Source organism: Pempheris klunzingeri, chromosome 2 (assembly GCF_042242105.1).
Source record: "Pempheris klunzingeri isolate RE-2024b chromosome 2, fPemKlu1.hap1, whole genome shotgun sequence".
Classification (NCBI taxonomy): domain Eukaryota; kingdom Metazoa; phylum Chordata; class Actinopteri; order Acropomatiformes; family Pempheridae; genus Pempheris; species Pempheris klunzingeri.
Genome location: NC_092013.1, coordinates 29,900,213 through 29,913,547, shown reverse-complemented (window position 1 = coordinate 29,913,547; position 13,335 = coordinate 29,900,213). Strand labels below are relative to the sequence as shown.

The 13,335-nt window shown below is 44.8% G+C and overlaps 1 protein-coding gene across 1 annotated transcript in view; it reads right to left on the bottom strand.

The window, feature by feature from the left end:
• LOC139218608 (band 4.1-like protein 1) overlaps positions 1 to 12,669 on the bottom strand; it is a 59,001-nt gene extending 46,332 nt beyond the window's left edge. Inside the window, exon 1 of the mRNA XM_070850248.1 lies at positions 12,557 to 12,669. The gene's annotated coding sequence lies outside the window, so the exon portion shown is untranslated. The remainder of the gene's footprint in view (positions 1 to 12,556) is intronic.
• Positions 12,670 to 13,335: the final 666 nt, after the last annotated feature.

Sequence of the window (13,335 nt, the reverse complement as noted above, 5' to 3'; positions counted from 1 at the left end):
ATGCAGTTTTTAGACTAAAAGTTTGCTCACCCCAGCCTCTAAAAAAGTATTGTAATAACCTTGAGGTGGTGGTTAAATTGAGATTCTATCAAATAAGTATGAAGGATGAGTCAGTGGCAGACACCTGTGATTGATGCGGCGTGATAAAGAGCCTTGCTCTGAATCTGACATTGATCTCCACTCCGCTTCCTGCTCTCCACTTCTGCTGAAGTCTGTTCAGCCTGATAAACAAAAGAGGTGGCTAATAACCTGTCCCCCCCTTCAATCAATGTTCCCTCCAGGTCTGGCCGAGATACCCACGTCACATCAATACGAGAACCACGGATGGCTGGAGGGGTGACTGAAGAAGTGCAATGCTGCCCAGAGAGGGCATGAAGTGGAAAGGCGGGAGGCGAGGGAGGGAGGAATACTGAGAGAGGAGAGAGACAAAGTGGGTGGATGAAGTATCCTCCAGACAAATTAGGAGCGAGTAGACTGGTCGCCTTCAAACACAGTAAGTCTCCTTTGTGTGGTAGCTGCTATTTCAGAGCTAAATCTTCATTTTTAGTGGATCGATTTTTAACATTTGGTATCCATTTCTTTGGGCTGCATATTGACCTGCTGGCTCAGTAGTTAAAACCTAAAGCACAGACACATCTCAAGATTTTAAGAATCTGTTTTGCAGCTTTACAGTTTGGTCTGAAACACCAAACTATAAAGCTAACTAAACTCCTTCATGTTGAGACACGGTTCCCTTGTGACTGTCAGTCTCCCCTTGTGCGTTTGACTCTAATGAGCCTAACCCTTAAAACTGAGCGTGGCAAGACAATGTACATATTGTGTGTGAGGAAGACTCGCAGTCTGTCAGGGCCTGTCAAGTTCAGTTTCAGTCAAGTTCAGGTTTTACTTCCTTTTCGAGGTGGAGATTATATATTGTCAGAAGGAATTACAGGTATGAGGCTCTGAAGTGATAAAACGTGAATTTTGTGAATTTATGTCCTGCAAGCCTTAAGTACAATGTCTGTCAGAATCAATCAGAGTTTCTGTTTTACACTTGAATTACTTACAGAATTTAAATGCATGCATGGTCCATTACTTACACTTATGTTTCAAGAAATCAATTTAAAATCAAAATATATTCTTTAATTTGCATGGTTATCAATCTAAGTACGGCTGTTTCACTTCTCTGAAAATCGGAAAAAAAACAATCATCTTTGAAGCCACACACACACACACACACACACACACACACACACACACACACACACACACACACTGCGACTTTCTGCAAAACTTCTGAGGCGAGAAATTCACAGATATAATTATATGAATTAGACAAATGGCTCGGCCTCAATTCTGCACTGAACAACGCTCAAAGGCAAAAACAGAACAAATCAGAACTAATAGAGTGCTGCGTTTTCCCTCGTTCACCAATCATTCGAATGACAACATTTAATGTGCTGGACCAATGTGTACTTTCAATATTCTCACATTAAATATTCATGCAAGCACAACAAAGCCTCACTGGACAGGAGCTGCCGAAAAACCATGAAATACAAAAACTATGAAAGTATAATAAGCGTGGCCTATGAATGTGTGCATGACGAGCAGTGATGAAGGAAGAACTGACGTACGAGAGCGAACACAGATAGGTGAACTCATGTCACGTGGCCCATCCTGACCGGCCAACAGCCACTTCATTTGCTGTTTGTTCACCAGCCAAACGCTCCAGAGAGCCATGGGCACAAAGCTGGTCAGGTCCGTGGAGCTGCACATACAGCAAAAATCACATCAATCAATTATCCACATCCACATCAGCTAGTGTGGGTGCAAACACAGAAGAATATTTCATTCCATTTAGACCGAGGTGATCGATTTACTCGAGCGTTGTGTGGGTAATACAGTGCACTCCAGGATAAGAAGACAGGACAAATGACAGTGGTGTGTTGAGGGTCTTCTTCAAGACAACATTAACTTAGAGAGAAAGCAGAAGAGAATGATATGAGAGAGGAGGCATGATTCAAGGGAACATATTTAGCATTTTGCGTCTCATCCCTGAGGCCGTCTGTGTTCCTACCTGGTAATTCTCAGACAGCCACGCCAGCCTCGAAGGTCAGAGTGCCTAGTATCTGAGGAGCACTACTCCCATCTCATGTGCTTTATTTGGCTGCTGTTTCTCCCTTGTCCAGTCAACCATCTATGTGCTACAATCAGATACTTCCATGAAGAGTTGGTGGAGGCCAAAATAGAGCTAAAAATTGGACTTAAACTCATCCGGTGGACACAGAAATCAAAGGAAAATGAATGCTGTCGTTACTGACAATTGACTGAGTGTGTAAATGAGCCACTGCTTGCCAACACATTCACCATAGCACCTTCATCAGTCCATGCAGGTTTAATGGGAGTTTAGATCTTAGATTAGATTTAACCTGACATGTTTTACAATATATTATGTCTTTTTCTGTTTGCTAATTTGTATATTCATCTTTCAATATTGTCACTTGTAACGTCCTTGTTTTCGTTACCCGCCTGGGGACGACTACTACAAATGTCAATTAGCATTCTCGCTAACTCTGGCATGTTTACATTGTGTATTTTTTATACTGATGCTCATAAACATGCTCTGTCCCTATCAAATGAACAAACAGATTGATAAACTATTCTGATAGCGTCAGTGTTTTAGCAGTGTGATAAAAAATGCATTACTTCGTCATCAAACAACCTTGTCAAGAGGAGCGAGAAACTAGGGAAAATCAGGCAGCGGCAGCAGGAATGAAGAGAGGGAATTAGAACAGCAGGAGAGCACCGGTGACATGCTACAGTAGCTCCTGTGGCACCACCCACATGTAATTAAACCCCCCGGCCAGCCCCAGTAGGAACAATCTGACATGAGCAGCAGCACCACCGAGTCGGACATGGGAGGGTTCGAAGACCAACACAGAAAACGTGATGAAAATGTTTGGTTGGTAGTCTGCCTGCTGCTCAATCTCTGGAGCAGCGTGTCTGTTTCCTGATGTGAAAATGAAGTGGGGTTACGGAGACGCTGATCCTTGGGACTTCCTGATTAAAATGATAAATGATAAATAAATAAGAAAGGGTCCCCAGAAGACATGAAATATTAAACATGTGACTGTGGAATAAACATGAATTATGAATCTGGTTTTCAGGCAAGGTGTTACAGGATTAAATGACTACACAGAGCAACACAGAGAGGTGACTGATGACAGCCACGTACATTTGTTCATGGAGCTTTGGGCTGGGGGGCGCAATTCCAGTCACACGTCACTGTGACAGTGTTTGAGTTATCTCATTCGCCGTGTTTGTTTGTCTATTTGAAAACTGTAATGGCAGCACACGGCCCAGCGTGGCTGAGTCTGAGTGCAGGCAGATGGAAGAGCAGATCACAGACACCAAACATTTACCTGTTTACAGCTTCAGAAAACATTTCAAAAACACACCTGTCACTTTCGTCAGGTGCCCTGAAAACCTTTGAAAGAGAAAGTCCTCTAAAGCTCATTCATTCACGTTTCTTCTTAATTAACTAATTCACGTGTTCTTGTTTCTTTAATCATGTTTCTCCCTGCTACAGTTTTTAAGCTCAGCAGAGTTAACAGACTCCTGGCTGCAGTTTCATGTTTATCCAAACCAACCTGACCTCACTGGATGGTGCATAGATACCAAGGCACTTTTAAGAACTGTCAAAACTGCACGATCTCCTTCTGTGGTCAAGCTAGCAATAATAAATATGCAACGACTGCTTCCACTTTTAAAATGTTTGATGAGAAACATTTCAGGTCACAATTTCATTGGATATAGGCGCCAAAATGACGTGGTTACGAGGAGGGAAAGGCGATGGTTTGGGTTAAAATAAGCGCATTAGTTATGGAGGTGGAGATACGTTAGGTAGCCCACATGACATTAGTTATGTCAGTTCAAATATCTCAACGTAGACTTTTGTAGACAGAATCAAGTTTGTTCTCAGGCTGAACAGTAAGTGACCAGAAGCACTGACTCATCCCTCGTTAACACAGTCCAACCTCATGAACCAGCACTCGCCCGGGCTGCGTCTGTGTGAAAGATGCTGTCAATAGGAGGCTGCCATATTAAAGTAAACAGCTGATCTAGGTTGGCTGCTGTTGTACCCCAGATCCCAGATCCCAGATCCCAGATACACCGGCCCTGTGGGACACAGTTACTCTATTATTTTTTTTTTTGGGTGGGGGATTAAATTCACACATGATGTACACTTAAAACACCAAGTGCGCAGATATGCTGTGAAAAGAAGTACCGCCTGCTACCAAGGACCAACAGAAATATATATAATCCGAAGCAATGTTGTGATAGTGCACTATTTCACTCCCACATTTTCCTGTCCGTTATGCAACATGTGCCAATGCAAAGCGCTTTACAAGGCAAGTGTTTATGGTGAGAGCTTCCCACTCTCTGCTGAGAGAAATAAATAAGAGTGAAGACAATAACCTGAATAATTCTGAAGCTTTTATTATTCATATTCCTTCACAGGAATGATTTCCAACAATGGGCTCTTCTTATCTCGCTGTATATTGTAATAAAACACCTGCAAACCTCGTACATAAACCTGGAAAAAGGGTTGATGCTCTTTCCTGTGCACTTCATCTCAACTCTACTTAGTGCAGAAGATTAGGAAAACATTTCAAATATGAACTAATGCACTGTTTTATTTTGTTAAGAGCTGAAATTTGTATCATTACTACAACTGCTGGACTATCTTTTATGGGTATGCTTCTTAATATAGCCTGGAAATATACTCAAGGACAGCATCGAACTGACAGTGTGGGTGAAAATGCCCTGTGTTGATTTCTTCCTCCAAGTGTGACACCCATTCCCCACTAATTATATTTCTAAAGCTCTCGTCCACCACTGCTGTGCAGATCCTCATCCTATAGCCACATTTTCTGTGTTCCACTTGTAGCGCACACAGCAGAGTACCTGATCCAATAACCATCTAAAACAAACCGTGTATTCTCCAGGTGGCCGTGTGCAGAGAGAGTACTGTGAACCATTTGGAGCATTAAAGACACAGTGAAGTCTCTCGTGTCTCTGTGTCAGTCTCTCATTTTCTATTTGCCCACAATCCTCTTTTTCTCTTTTTGTCCTACATTAGAATCATTCTGATGGCTCGTGCTGCTCTCAGAGACCTAACTAACCCCACCCATGATATAAAATCACACTTGATCACAGGGACGTTAAACAACACGACCAAGAATATAAGATGATGCACGATGCTTTTGAGTAACCTAGACTGGCACTAAAATTTGGAAGACTGTCATCTTTATAAAGGGTTCCTAAATGTTACCTTTCAGCGAAGAGTGAAGATTGTATTGTGGTTATTGACCTATATTCTTTCTAATGTCCAGCAGGGGGCGACTCCCAAACAGAAGTTTGGTGATTGGATGGAAGTCAATGAGAAAATGAGCCGACTTCTCACCTGATTTATCAGCTCAGTGAACATTTTCCTCATGAGTTTAAGGTCTCAGTCACTAGTTTACAGTCTTCTTCAACACAGCGTGATGTTTATTTCGTAAATCATGGTCCCATTTAGAGGAAAGCAGACCATAAACCAAGAGGCAGGTCTTCACGCATAGGAAAAAAAAAATCAAGCGTCACTTCCAGATCAAAAGAACCAAGATGGCGACCACCAAAAGGTCAAACTTGAGGCTTCTACAAACTAACGGGTAATGTCTTTTCCACAGTCTATGCTCCTTCGACCGGAGTTATTCACCTGCAGAAATGGCATGGCTGTAATGTCTCCTGTGTGGACGTTTTTAGGACTGCCACTTTATTCTTAAACATACCAAGCTTGTGTGTCTCTATGGCTTTCACTTTAGCACACAGAGAAAAGAGGAAGAGAGAGCGAGAGAGAGAGAGGCTATGGGCACACGTCCAGTCCCAAGCTTCACTCTACTGTTTGTATAGAGCCATTCATCTCCTTATTAGGATCAGTGCTGGGGCTGAAAGGAAGCTACAGGAGCTCTCTGTGTTGTTGGTGTCAGTGTCAGAGGATATGAAAAGATGCTGAACCAGTAACTCAATGCTATTTGTTTTAGTATAGACAGGGACAGAGACACTAAGGCTGAAAAAGCATGTCAATACCGCTCAAGAACATTTTTGAGTTGTCTTGTAAACTTTTCTGGGCACAATCAGTTATTTTTCCAAGCACCACTACCATGTGGGTATGGTTTCTAAATGGCAGCTGAAAGCCAACACCAAGCATCTTAATCTGTGGACTGGAGTGTTTGGCAGCGCTGTGTGCTGTTGGCGTAAAAAAAAAAGGGTCTGGTGAGATTGCAGCATGAAAACTGCTACCAGAGGGACATCAATCATGGCATGAATTATAAAGGAGCCTCTCATTATCGCTGCCAACATAAAAACAAAAGAAAAACAAAATCGATGCATGACGGAGAACCCGTGAATGATCAGTGCGTGCAAAGTCAAACATTTTATGCTGGCACTTAAAGCCATGGAGCAGTTAGAGAAGATCCTGCAGCTGACAAGGGAAACTATCAGAGAAGGAGCTGCAGGGGCCAAAACAACAAGTGGCTTCTGGTGATGAGGAGAAGCCTCGCAAGTCATGGCAGGGACGAGAAGTGAGAGTGGTAACAGCGCAAACACCCAGGCTGGGTGTGGGAGGGTGGGGGCACCCGAAAGAACAACAGCATTACATTTCATTTCTACAAACCACGGCTGCTCACTCAGCAGCATGACTCTGGGTTCTGTTGGAAACTGGATTCTAGGTTTGGTACTAACACAATCAAACAATTAAGGCCACCCAGTGTTGCTGCAGCAAAATCAAGGTATGATCTGACAGATGGGAACATCCACTCTGATTATAAATCAACAGCCCATGGCTTCACGTTACCACGGGCTCTGAGATCTTGTGGTGGACATTTGTCAGTGGTTTCTGACATTTTATATACTTAATGGTTTCTCAATTGATCAGACAAATCATATACAAATGTATTTGATTATGATAATAATTATTACTTGCAGCCCTGCCATAGGTTTTCAGTCTGTACAAGCTGATTATTCTAATCTGTATTAAATGAAGCCTATTACCTGTAAGATGCAGTAGAAAACATTATGGAGTGCTTTGATATTTCTGTACACCAGAGGAACTGTGCGGCACGCCCCCTGTGGAGTTCATAAATCCGATTAGAAGCCAGAGAAAGATGCTCCTTATTGCCCAGAACTTCCTCACATTTTTCAGTTTTCTTCAGAATCAAAGTAATCCTGTAACCGTTGTTGGTACATCATGCATACATTGCAAACAAGAACTGCTAACAGCTAATCCGGCATACTTTTAATTTGCCAGTTTTCCTAAATGGGGTAGTTGTTTCCATACTGTTCAAGTGGAGGCCCACAGTGAAAACCACTGGTCTACGTGTAATGTTAATGTACACCCACTTTCCCCTATATGGTCTAAATTATGCAAAAATACAGTATGATCCTTTAAACTTTGTTGACTAATAGCATTATGAGCTCTGACAAAAGAGTCTGTAGAAGACTTTCACACATGATCCAATAACATGAAGTTTGGTGGAGATTCGATGGTGCAGTGAATATGTAAACAACGGGTAAGTTTCTGCCATGTAGTCCAGTGTGTGTGTGTGTGTGTGTGTGTGTGTGTGTGTGTGTGTGTGTGTGTGTGTGTGTAGAGCAGTACAGCTGATTCTTCCCAGGCTAGAAACACAGCTACAAACCAAACAGGGAAACAGAGAACACACAAGGCATGTGTCACGTGCTTCCACAGCTTCTACGGGAGAACTGTAAACACACACAGCGAGTGTGAGTGTACGACGAGTGGAGCACGAGAGACTGTGGCTGTGGCTGCCTCCCAACCTGTCTGACCAGTTTGGAAGGCACACGACAGGCCCAAAGGGACTGGGAGTAGTCTGTGTGTGTCTCCTGCTGCACAGACCACTGCGACAAACAGAGCCGACATGACCCTCGACAAACACAGTTCTGCTCTCTGAGAAACAGTGAGCGCTACCCACCAAGCACCAAGCGACTACACCCTCCTGCTACACTGGGCATTATGTGCACCATCATCTGTTAGTCTAATTACCAGTGAAATATAAAGCAGAGGTCAGAGAGTGCCTACCTTCCTCAGCGGAGCTGCATGTCTCGTTAACCACACAGCAGCAGCAACAATATTTTAATCACTGTACAGTGATCATGGGACCACCTTCCTCAGAGGACGAATTCATCCTGAGTAACTTCACTTTACTACACCTGCAACATGCACCTTCATCATGCTCATAATACATTTCTCTGGATGAGGACTCGGCAGCAGTAAGCAGGGTATTGTTGTGATTTTTTTCTCTCTAATCTTTATCTTTCCTAATCCTCTTTTTAGGTCTCGTTTTCTGCCTTTATAAATAGTTTGCACTAAGATGGACCTCAGCACAGACTATTTTTCCTCAATTCACCAGCTTTCCACAATGTGTGAGACTCAGGCAATCGCGCACTAATCATCGGGGAAAATGGACACAGATCAACAATGGAATTAGCCTTCCTCCACAACTTGTTGAATGCAACGGCTCTAATTAATGATTGCCAAGAGTGAAGTGGCCCAAAGAAAACAATAGCTGCTGGCTCTGCTTGTTGGGAGAGAGAAAGATCTCAACGAAGGCAAACAGGCCTGGAGGAAGTGGCAACTGCTCTCTTTCCCCACATGAACCACCTCTGCCTGAAATAAGAATTCTGCTTTACTGTGGGGAGGCAAGAACGAGCGGCATCATGGGTACCACTGCACCAGATCAAAGCTAGACAACAACATGATGAGTCTCATCCTTGAGAGGCAGGGGATTTGTTCAAAGAAGGCTGCGGTCGAGAGGGAGCAAGGCAGACGAGTGTAGGTATGCAAAGGAAGAGAAAAAAAGGAAGAAAAAACATGGAGAACCTGCTGACTCACTGTAGTCATCAGGCTGGGGCGAGCTGAGCTGCAGCTGCTCAGGGTAAAGCTCCCTGCCTCCCCTTCAGAAGGACAAAGTGATGCTTCCCATCAGCTGTGAAGAGCCGTATGGCTGAAGGTGGGAAATAGAATGGTGAAATAAAGCTGTCTAATGGTGTGAAATAGCTTCTCTTTCTCTCTCCTCACGTCCGAGTGAAGACAGAATGATGCAATATGAGGAAGGCAATAAATCGCCCATAGCTGTGTGAGTAAAACCCAAAGCTAAAAATAAAGCTCTGATCAGACAGACAGCAACAGGATTGCAACTTGCTTGGAATAGCGACACATGAAAGGAGGAGGAAAAGGGCATTTGAGCGCTGAAAATGACAGTAGAACCCAGGGCACCACCGCGAAAGACGACACAGTGAAACAATGTGATGTTCACGTCTGCAGCGTAACCAGAGTTTGACAGGACCGCAGTGGATGCAGCTTCATGACGCTTCATTCACTTCCCAGAAAAACAAAAGCACACAGCAGTGTGATTACTGTTGTGGGATTCAGCTGCAGCGATGTTGTGTTATCCTCTTTTAGTTATGCCAAACAAAGCTGATAAAAGAGCATGTAAAACACAGATTTAGCTCCCAGATTAGCTCTCTGTGCACACTGGGGAAACAGAACTGCAGAGCACTGTGCCACTGTCGCGCTGCACTTACAGCTGTATCAGCAACAATCAATGACACGGCGCTGCTCGACAGCTATCAGCTATCAGCTTTGAGTTACGTGGTGCGTAAACAATGTTTGATTTGCATACAGAAAGTTGTAAATATTGATTTCAACATCTAACCAATCAAGGTGCTGTGGGAAGTTTTTTCTTTAACATGTCGCTGACAAAACCTCAGAACAAGCTCTTGTTCGTGTCCGTTGAAGAGGACCAGTCAGAGTTTTAGACTTTGGCGTCACTTTTCCCAGAGCTGTTTAAAGGTTTAAGTTACTGTGCATAAAGGGAGCAGCTCACTGATTTCACACATGCATGAAAAGGTCAGTGCACTCATCACTGAGTACTTTGGAGATGCTTTCTCCAGTCTGAGAAAATAATCACGATGACGTCGTCATAACCCTGATGATGTCATCTGGGTTATCTTCAGAAAGACTTGAGACTTCAAGTATTTGACAGAAAACCTGTGTTATTAACAGGGGTCTTGGAGACCAGGTCTTCCCAGCAGGCTAGGAGGGTTTGTTCAGTTGCATCATGGGAAATGTAGGATTGGATCCAGGGTTTTGGAGGCTTGAATTATACTAGCAACTGAAAGTTAGGATATCTAAGATGCACAAAATGTTTGCTGCACAAACTCTGTGACCAAAACTTCCTTTTTTTTTTTATCTGTCTCTCACAAGTCCCCCAACTTTCTGGTTTAGTCACAGAGAACCACTGGACGGGCCCTGTGAGATTCCTGTCCTGTTAATTTGGCAAGTCATGTGTTTACTGGTGGTGACAGCAGAGTGTTTTAATAAAACTGGTTAAATAGCACGTGCAGCCACCATTGGGGGACAGAGGTACTTGTACTGCATTTTTTCAATAAAGACGACCAAATTACAGTGTAGTGTCACCTGCAACACACATATTTCATGTGCTTATGTCGTCCATATCACATCTGTACATGCATGCTTTGTTTCCTGTAAATCCCTCGTGTCTGAGTACGCCATTTGAATGCTATGCGAGAAAGGCAGACTCTGCCATTGTCAGTGAAAACAATAAATGGTTATTGCCATCTGCTACATAAATAGTATCACAGGGTAAGGGTTGGGGTTAGATACACACATGTGTGGTTGGTCACCGGTGTTCAGCAGGGAGGAAGGGACATGACCACAGAGATGACCACCGAGATACAAAAACACGGCGTTTGAAACAACATACAGCTGGGCCAACAGCAGTGACACTGAAGCACAGCACACGTGCACACACACACACACACACACTAGATGTTGCATCACCATCACTGGTAACACCAGAGTGGCTCCACACAACTATGCAGCACTCTATATCTGTGCCATCAGCTACAGTACATACTGAGTAAAGCACTACTCAGGAAAGATGGCCGCCTGAATACAATCTGCTGTGATGCTGTTTCATACAGAGGAGCCCCGACTCCTCTCTGTTCCAATGGAAAAGTCAATAAGAAATGGCTGAGTTAACGTGTGAGTGCAAGGAATGATTGGCTCCAATGAGAGGCAGAGGAGAGCAGGGCTGCTGCAGCCTCACTGGATGTCTCATAAATGCTCATTTGAATTGCAAATGTCGGTAGGCAGCATGCTGGGCTGTGAAATCCCAGCAGCACCCAGTCACTGACACACACACACACACACACACACACACACACACTACGGCAAGAAGAAAAGGCCATACAGAATCTTTGATTCACTGCGATTTGACTGAACTGTGTGTGATCATAAATGCATGTCGAAGTACTGATGAGCAAACAGTGGAGAAGCTGGTGCTGATGAAGTAATGGCTCCATGGCGCTTATGGGGGGAGAAGAAGCATCAGGTGACATTTGGGGGGGGGGGGCAGACTGGCTGGCAGGCTGACGCAGCAGTTACGGTGTGTGTGTGTGTGTGTGTGTGAGTGTGTCTGATGTGAACGACACAGACGCCATGTGACAGCAGGTCAGAGGTGCACAGCCACAGAGAGAAGTCCAAGTAAAGCATCCTGAAGATGAATCCGACCTGTTCCTCCTTCATACTGTATGTGACTGTCTAAAAGCAGCAAAAGCCAGGAGGGCAAAAGGTGAGGCCATCTCCATCCGTGGACCTGCCTGAGCACGCAGGCAAAGACAGGCAGAGAGCTGCTTCACCTCTGTAGCTTTGTGTGTCCACAGCGTTCAGCTCAAGTCTGGATTTTACAACATTTACACACAACTGGGGAGTTATTACACTGCCAGCTCAAAAAAACAACATAAAGTCTATTGACTCATCACTTGAGTTTGTCTTAAAGGCAAATGAAATGACTTTGTGGGAGTGAACCACAAGTGTTGATGAGAGGGGGTGTAGTCCACAGTGTGCATGTGCGTCTGTCAGTGTGGCTGTTGCATAATTAGCGATGGGTGTGTTGGAGAACACACTGACTAAGCCAACCACAGATCCAGTTTGATCTGACAGGCTAAGACACAAACAAAGCACACACAAAGCAAGCAGCCAAGTTTGAAGGACAAGAACAACAATCCCAAACCAGAGTCAAGGCCGAGCTGTGGGTGAGAACATCTGGCAGCAGATGGGGGGCACTGGAGGGGTCTAGCTGCCCGGCTGCAGGTCTGCTGGTTGGATGGGCCAGTGGGCACTAACCGACGCTGCAACTTGCTTCAGCCTCATCCCCACAATAATGTTCATCCCCGGTAGAGGACGGCAGGCAGGCGGACAAAGTCCGTCCTCAGCTGCCGCAGCTGGAATAAAATGCATTTCCACTGCAGCTAAAAGCACAAAGACAACATGACAAACCGCTGGAATTATTGGCGAATCGCGCGTAAAAAGGACAAATAGACGAGAAAGACGTCGGAAACGTTCAAACCCGACATTCAACAAATCGTTCAACACAGCCAAGCCTGAGCTGTGAACGGCACCGACGAAACAAATATGAATATTTCAACATACCCTCCTGTCAGACAGACATCCAGGGGAGGATCATGGATGGTGCGCACCGGGGGAGGTCAGCCCTGCTCCTGCCGCCGCTCCGCGCTTATTCCCCGGTTCCAGGGAAAGGGAGTGTGTCGGTGTTTTGCCGGTGAAAAGCCTAATGAGAGAGGGAGGAGGAGGAGAGAGAAAGAGGGAGGGACACTCACTGTCAGATGCAGAGAGGGAGGAGGACACACACTCACATGCACGCACACACACACACACACACACACACACACGGTCGGGCTTTGTGAATGCGTAAAACCGACCGACGCTCGTGTCAGTCCTGCAAAAACACCCGTCTCTGTCAACAAGTCGTCAAATCTCAACCAACATGTGGAAAATATGCCAACAAGGTGACATAACGCCGCGCTGTTTCCACAGCAGAACGCGTTCACAGACGTGTCAGTGAGGAGGCAACAATATGACAGAGGCCACAGTGTATCCCAGAAAATGCGCTCCTGTGAGCGGGCCAGTGGAGAGGTTTCGGTTTTAGGCAGATTGCCTCTCTTGCTTTTAATGAAATATTTAAGGCCCCAGCGCTGCATCAGAGGAGTTGCTGTTATTTCTTGCTGTGTCGTCAGGGAGCCACAGTCCCTTTGATTTCATCACTGAGTCCACTGCTGAGAGCAGCCTCAACGTCTCACCTTTGTATACACAGATGATGGAATCTATCAGCTCAATGGGCGCAGCCCCCACACCCCCACTGCTGCAAACTAAAAGAACAGGAAGTCAGCTCCCCATTGTGCCTGCTGAAT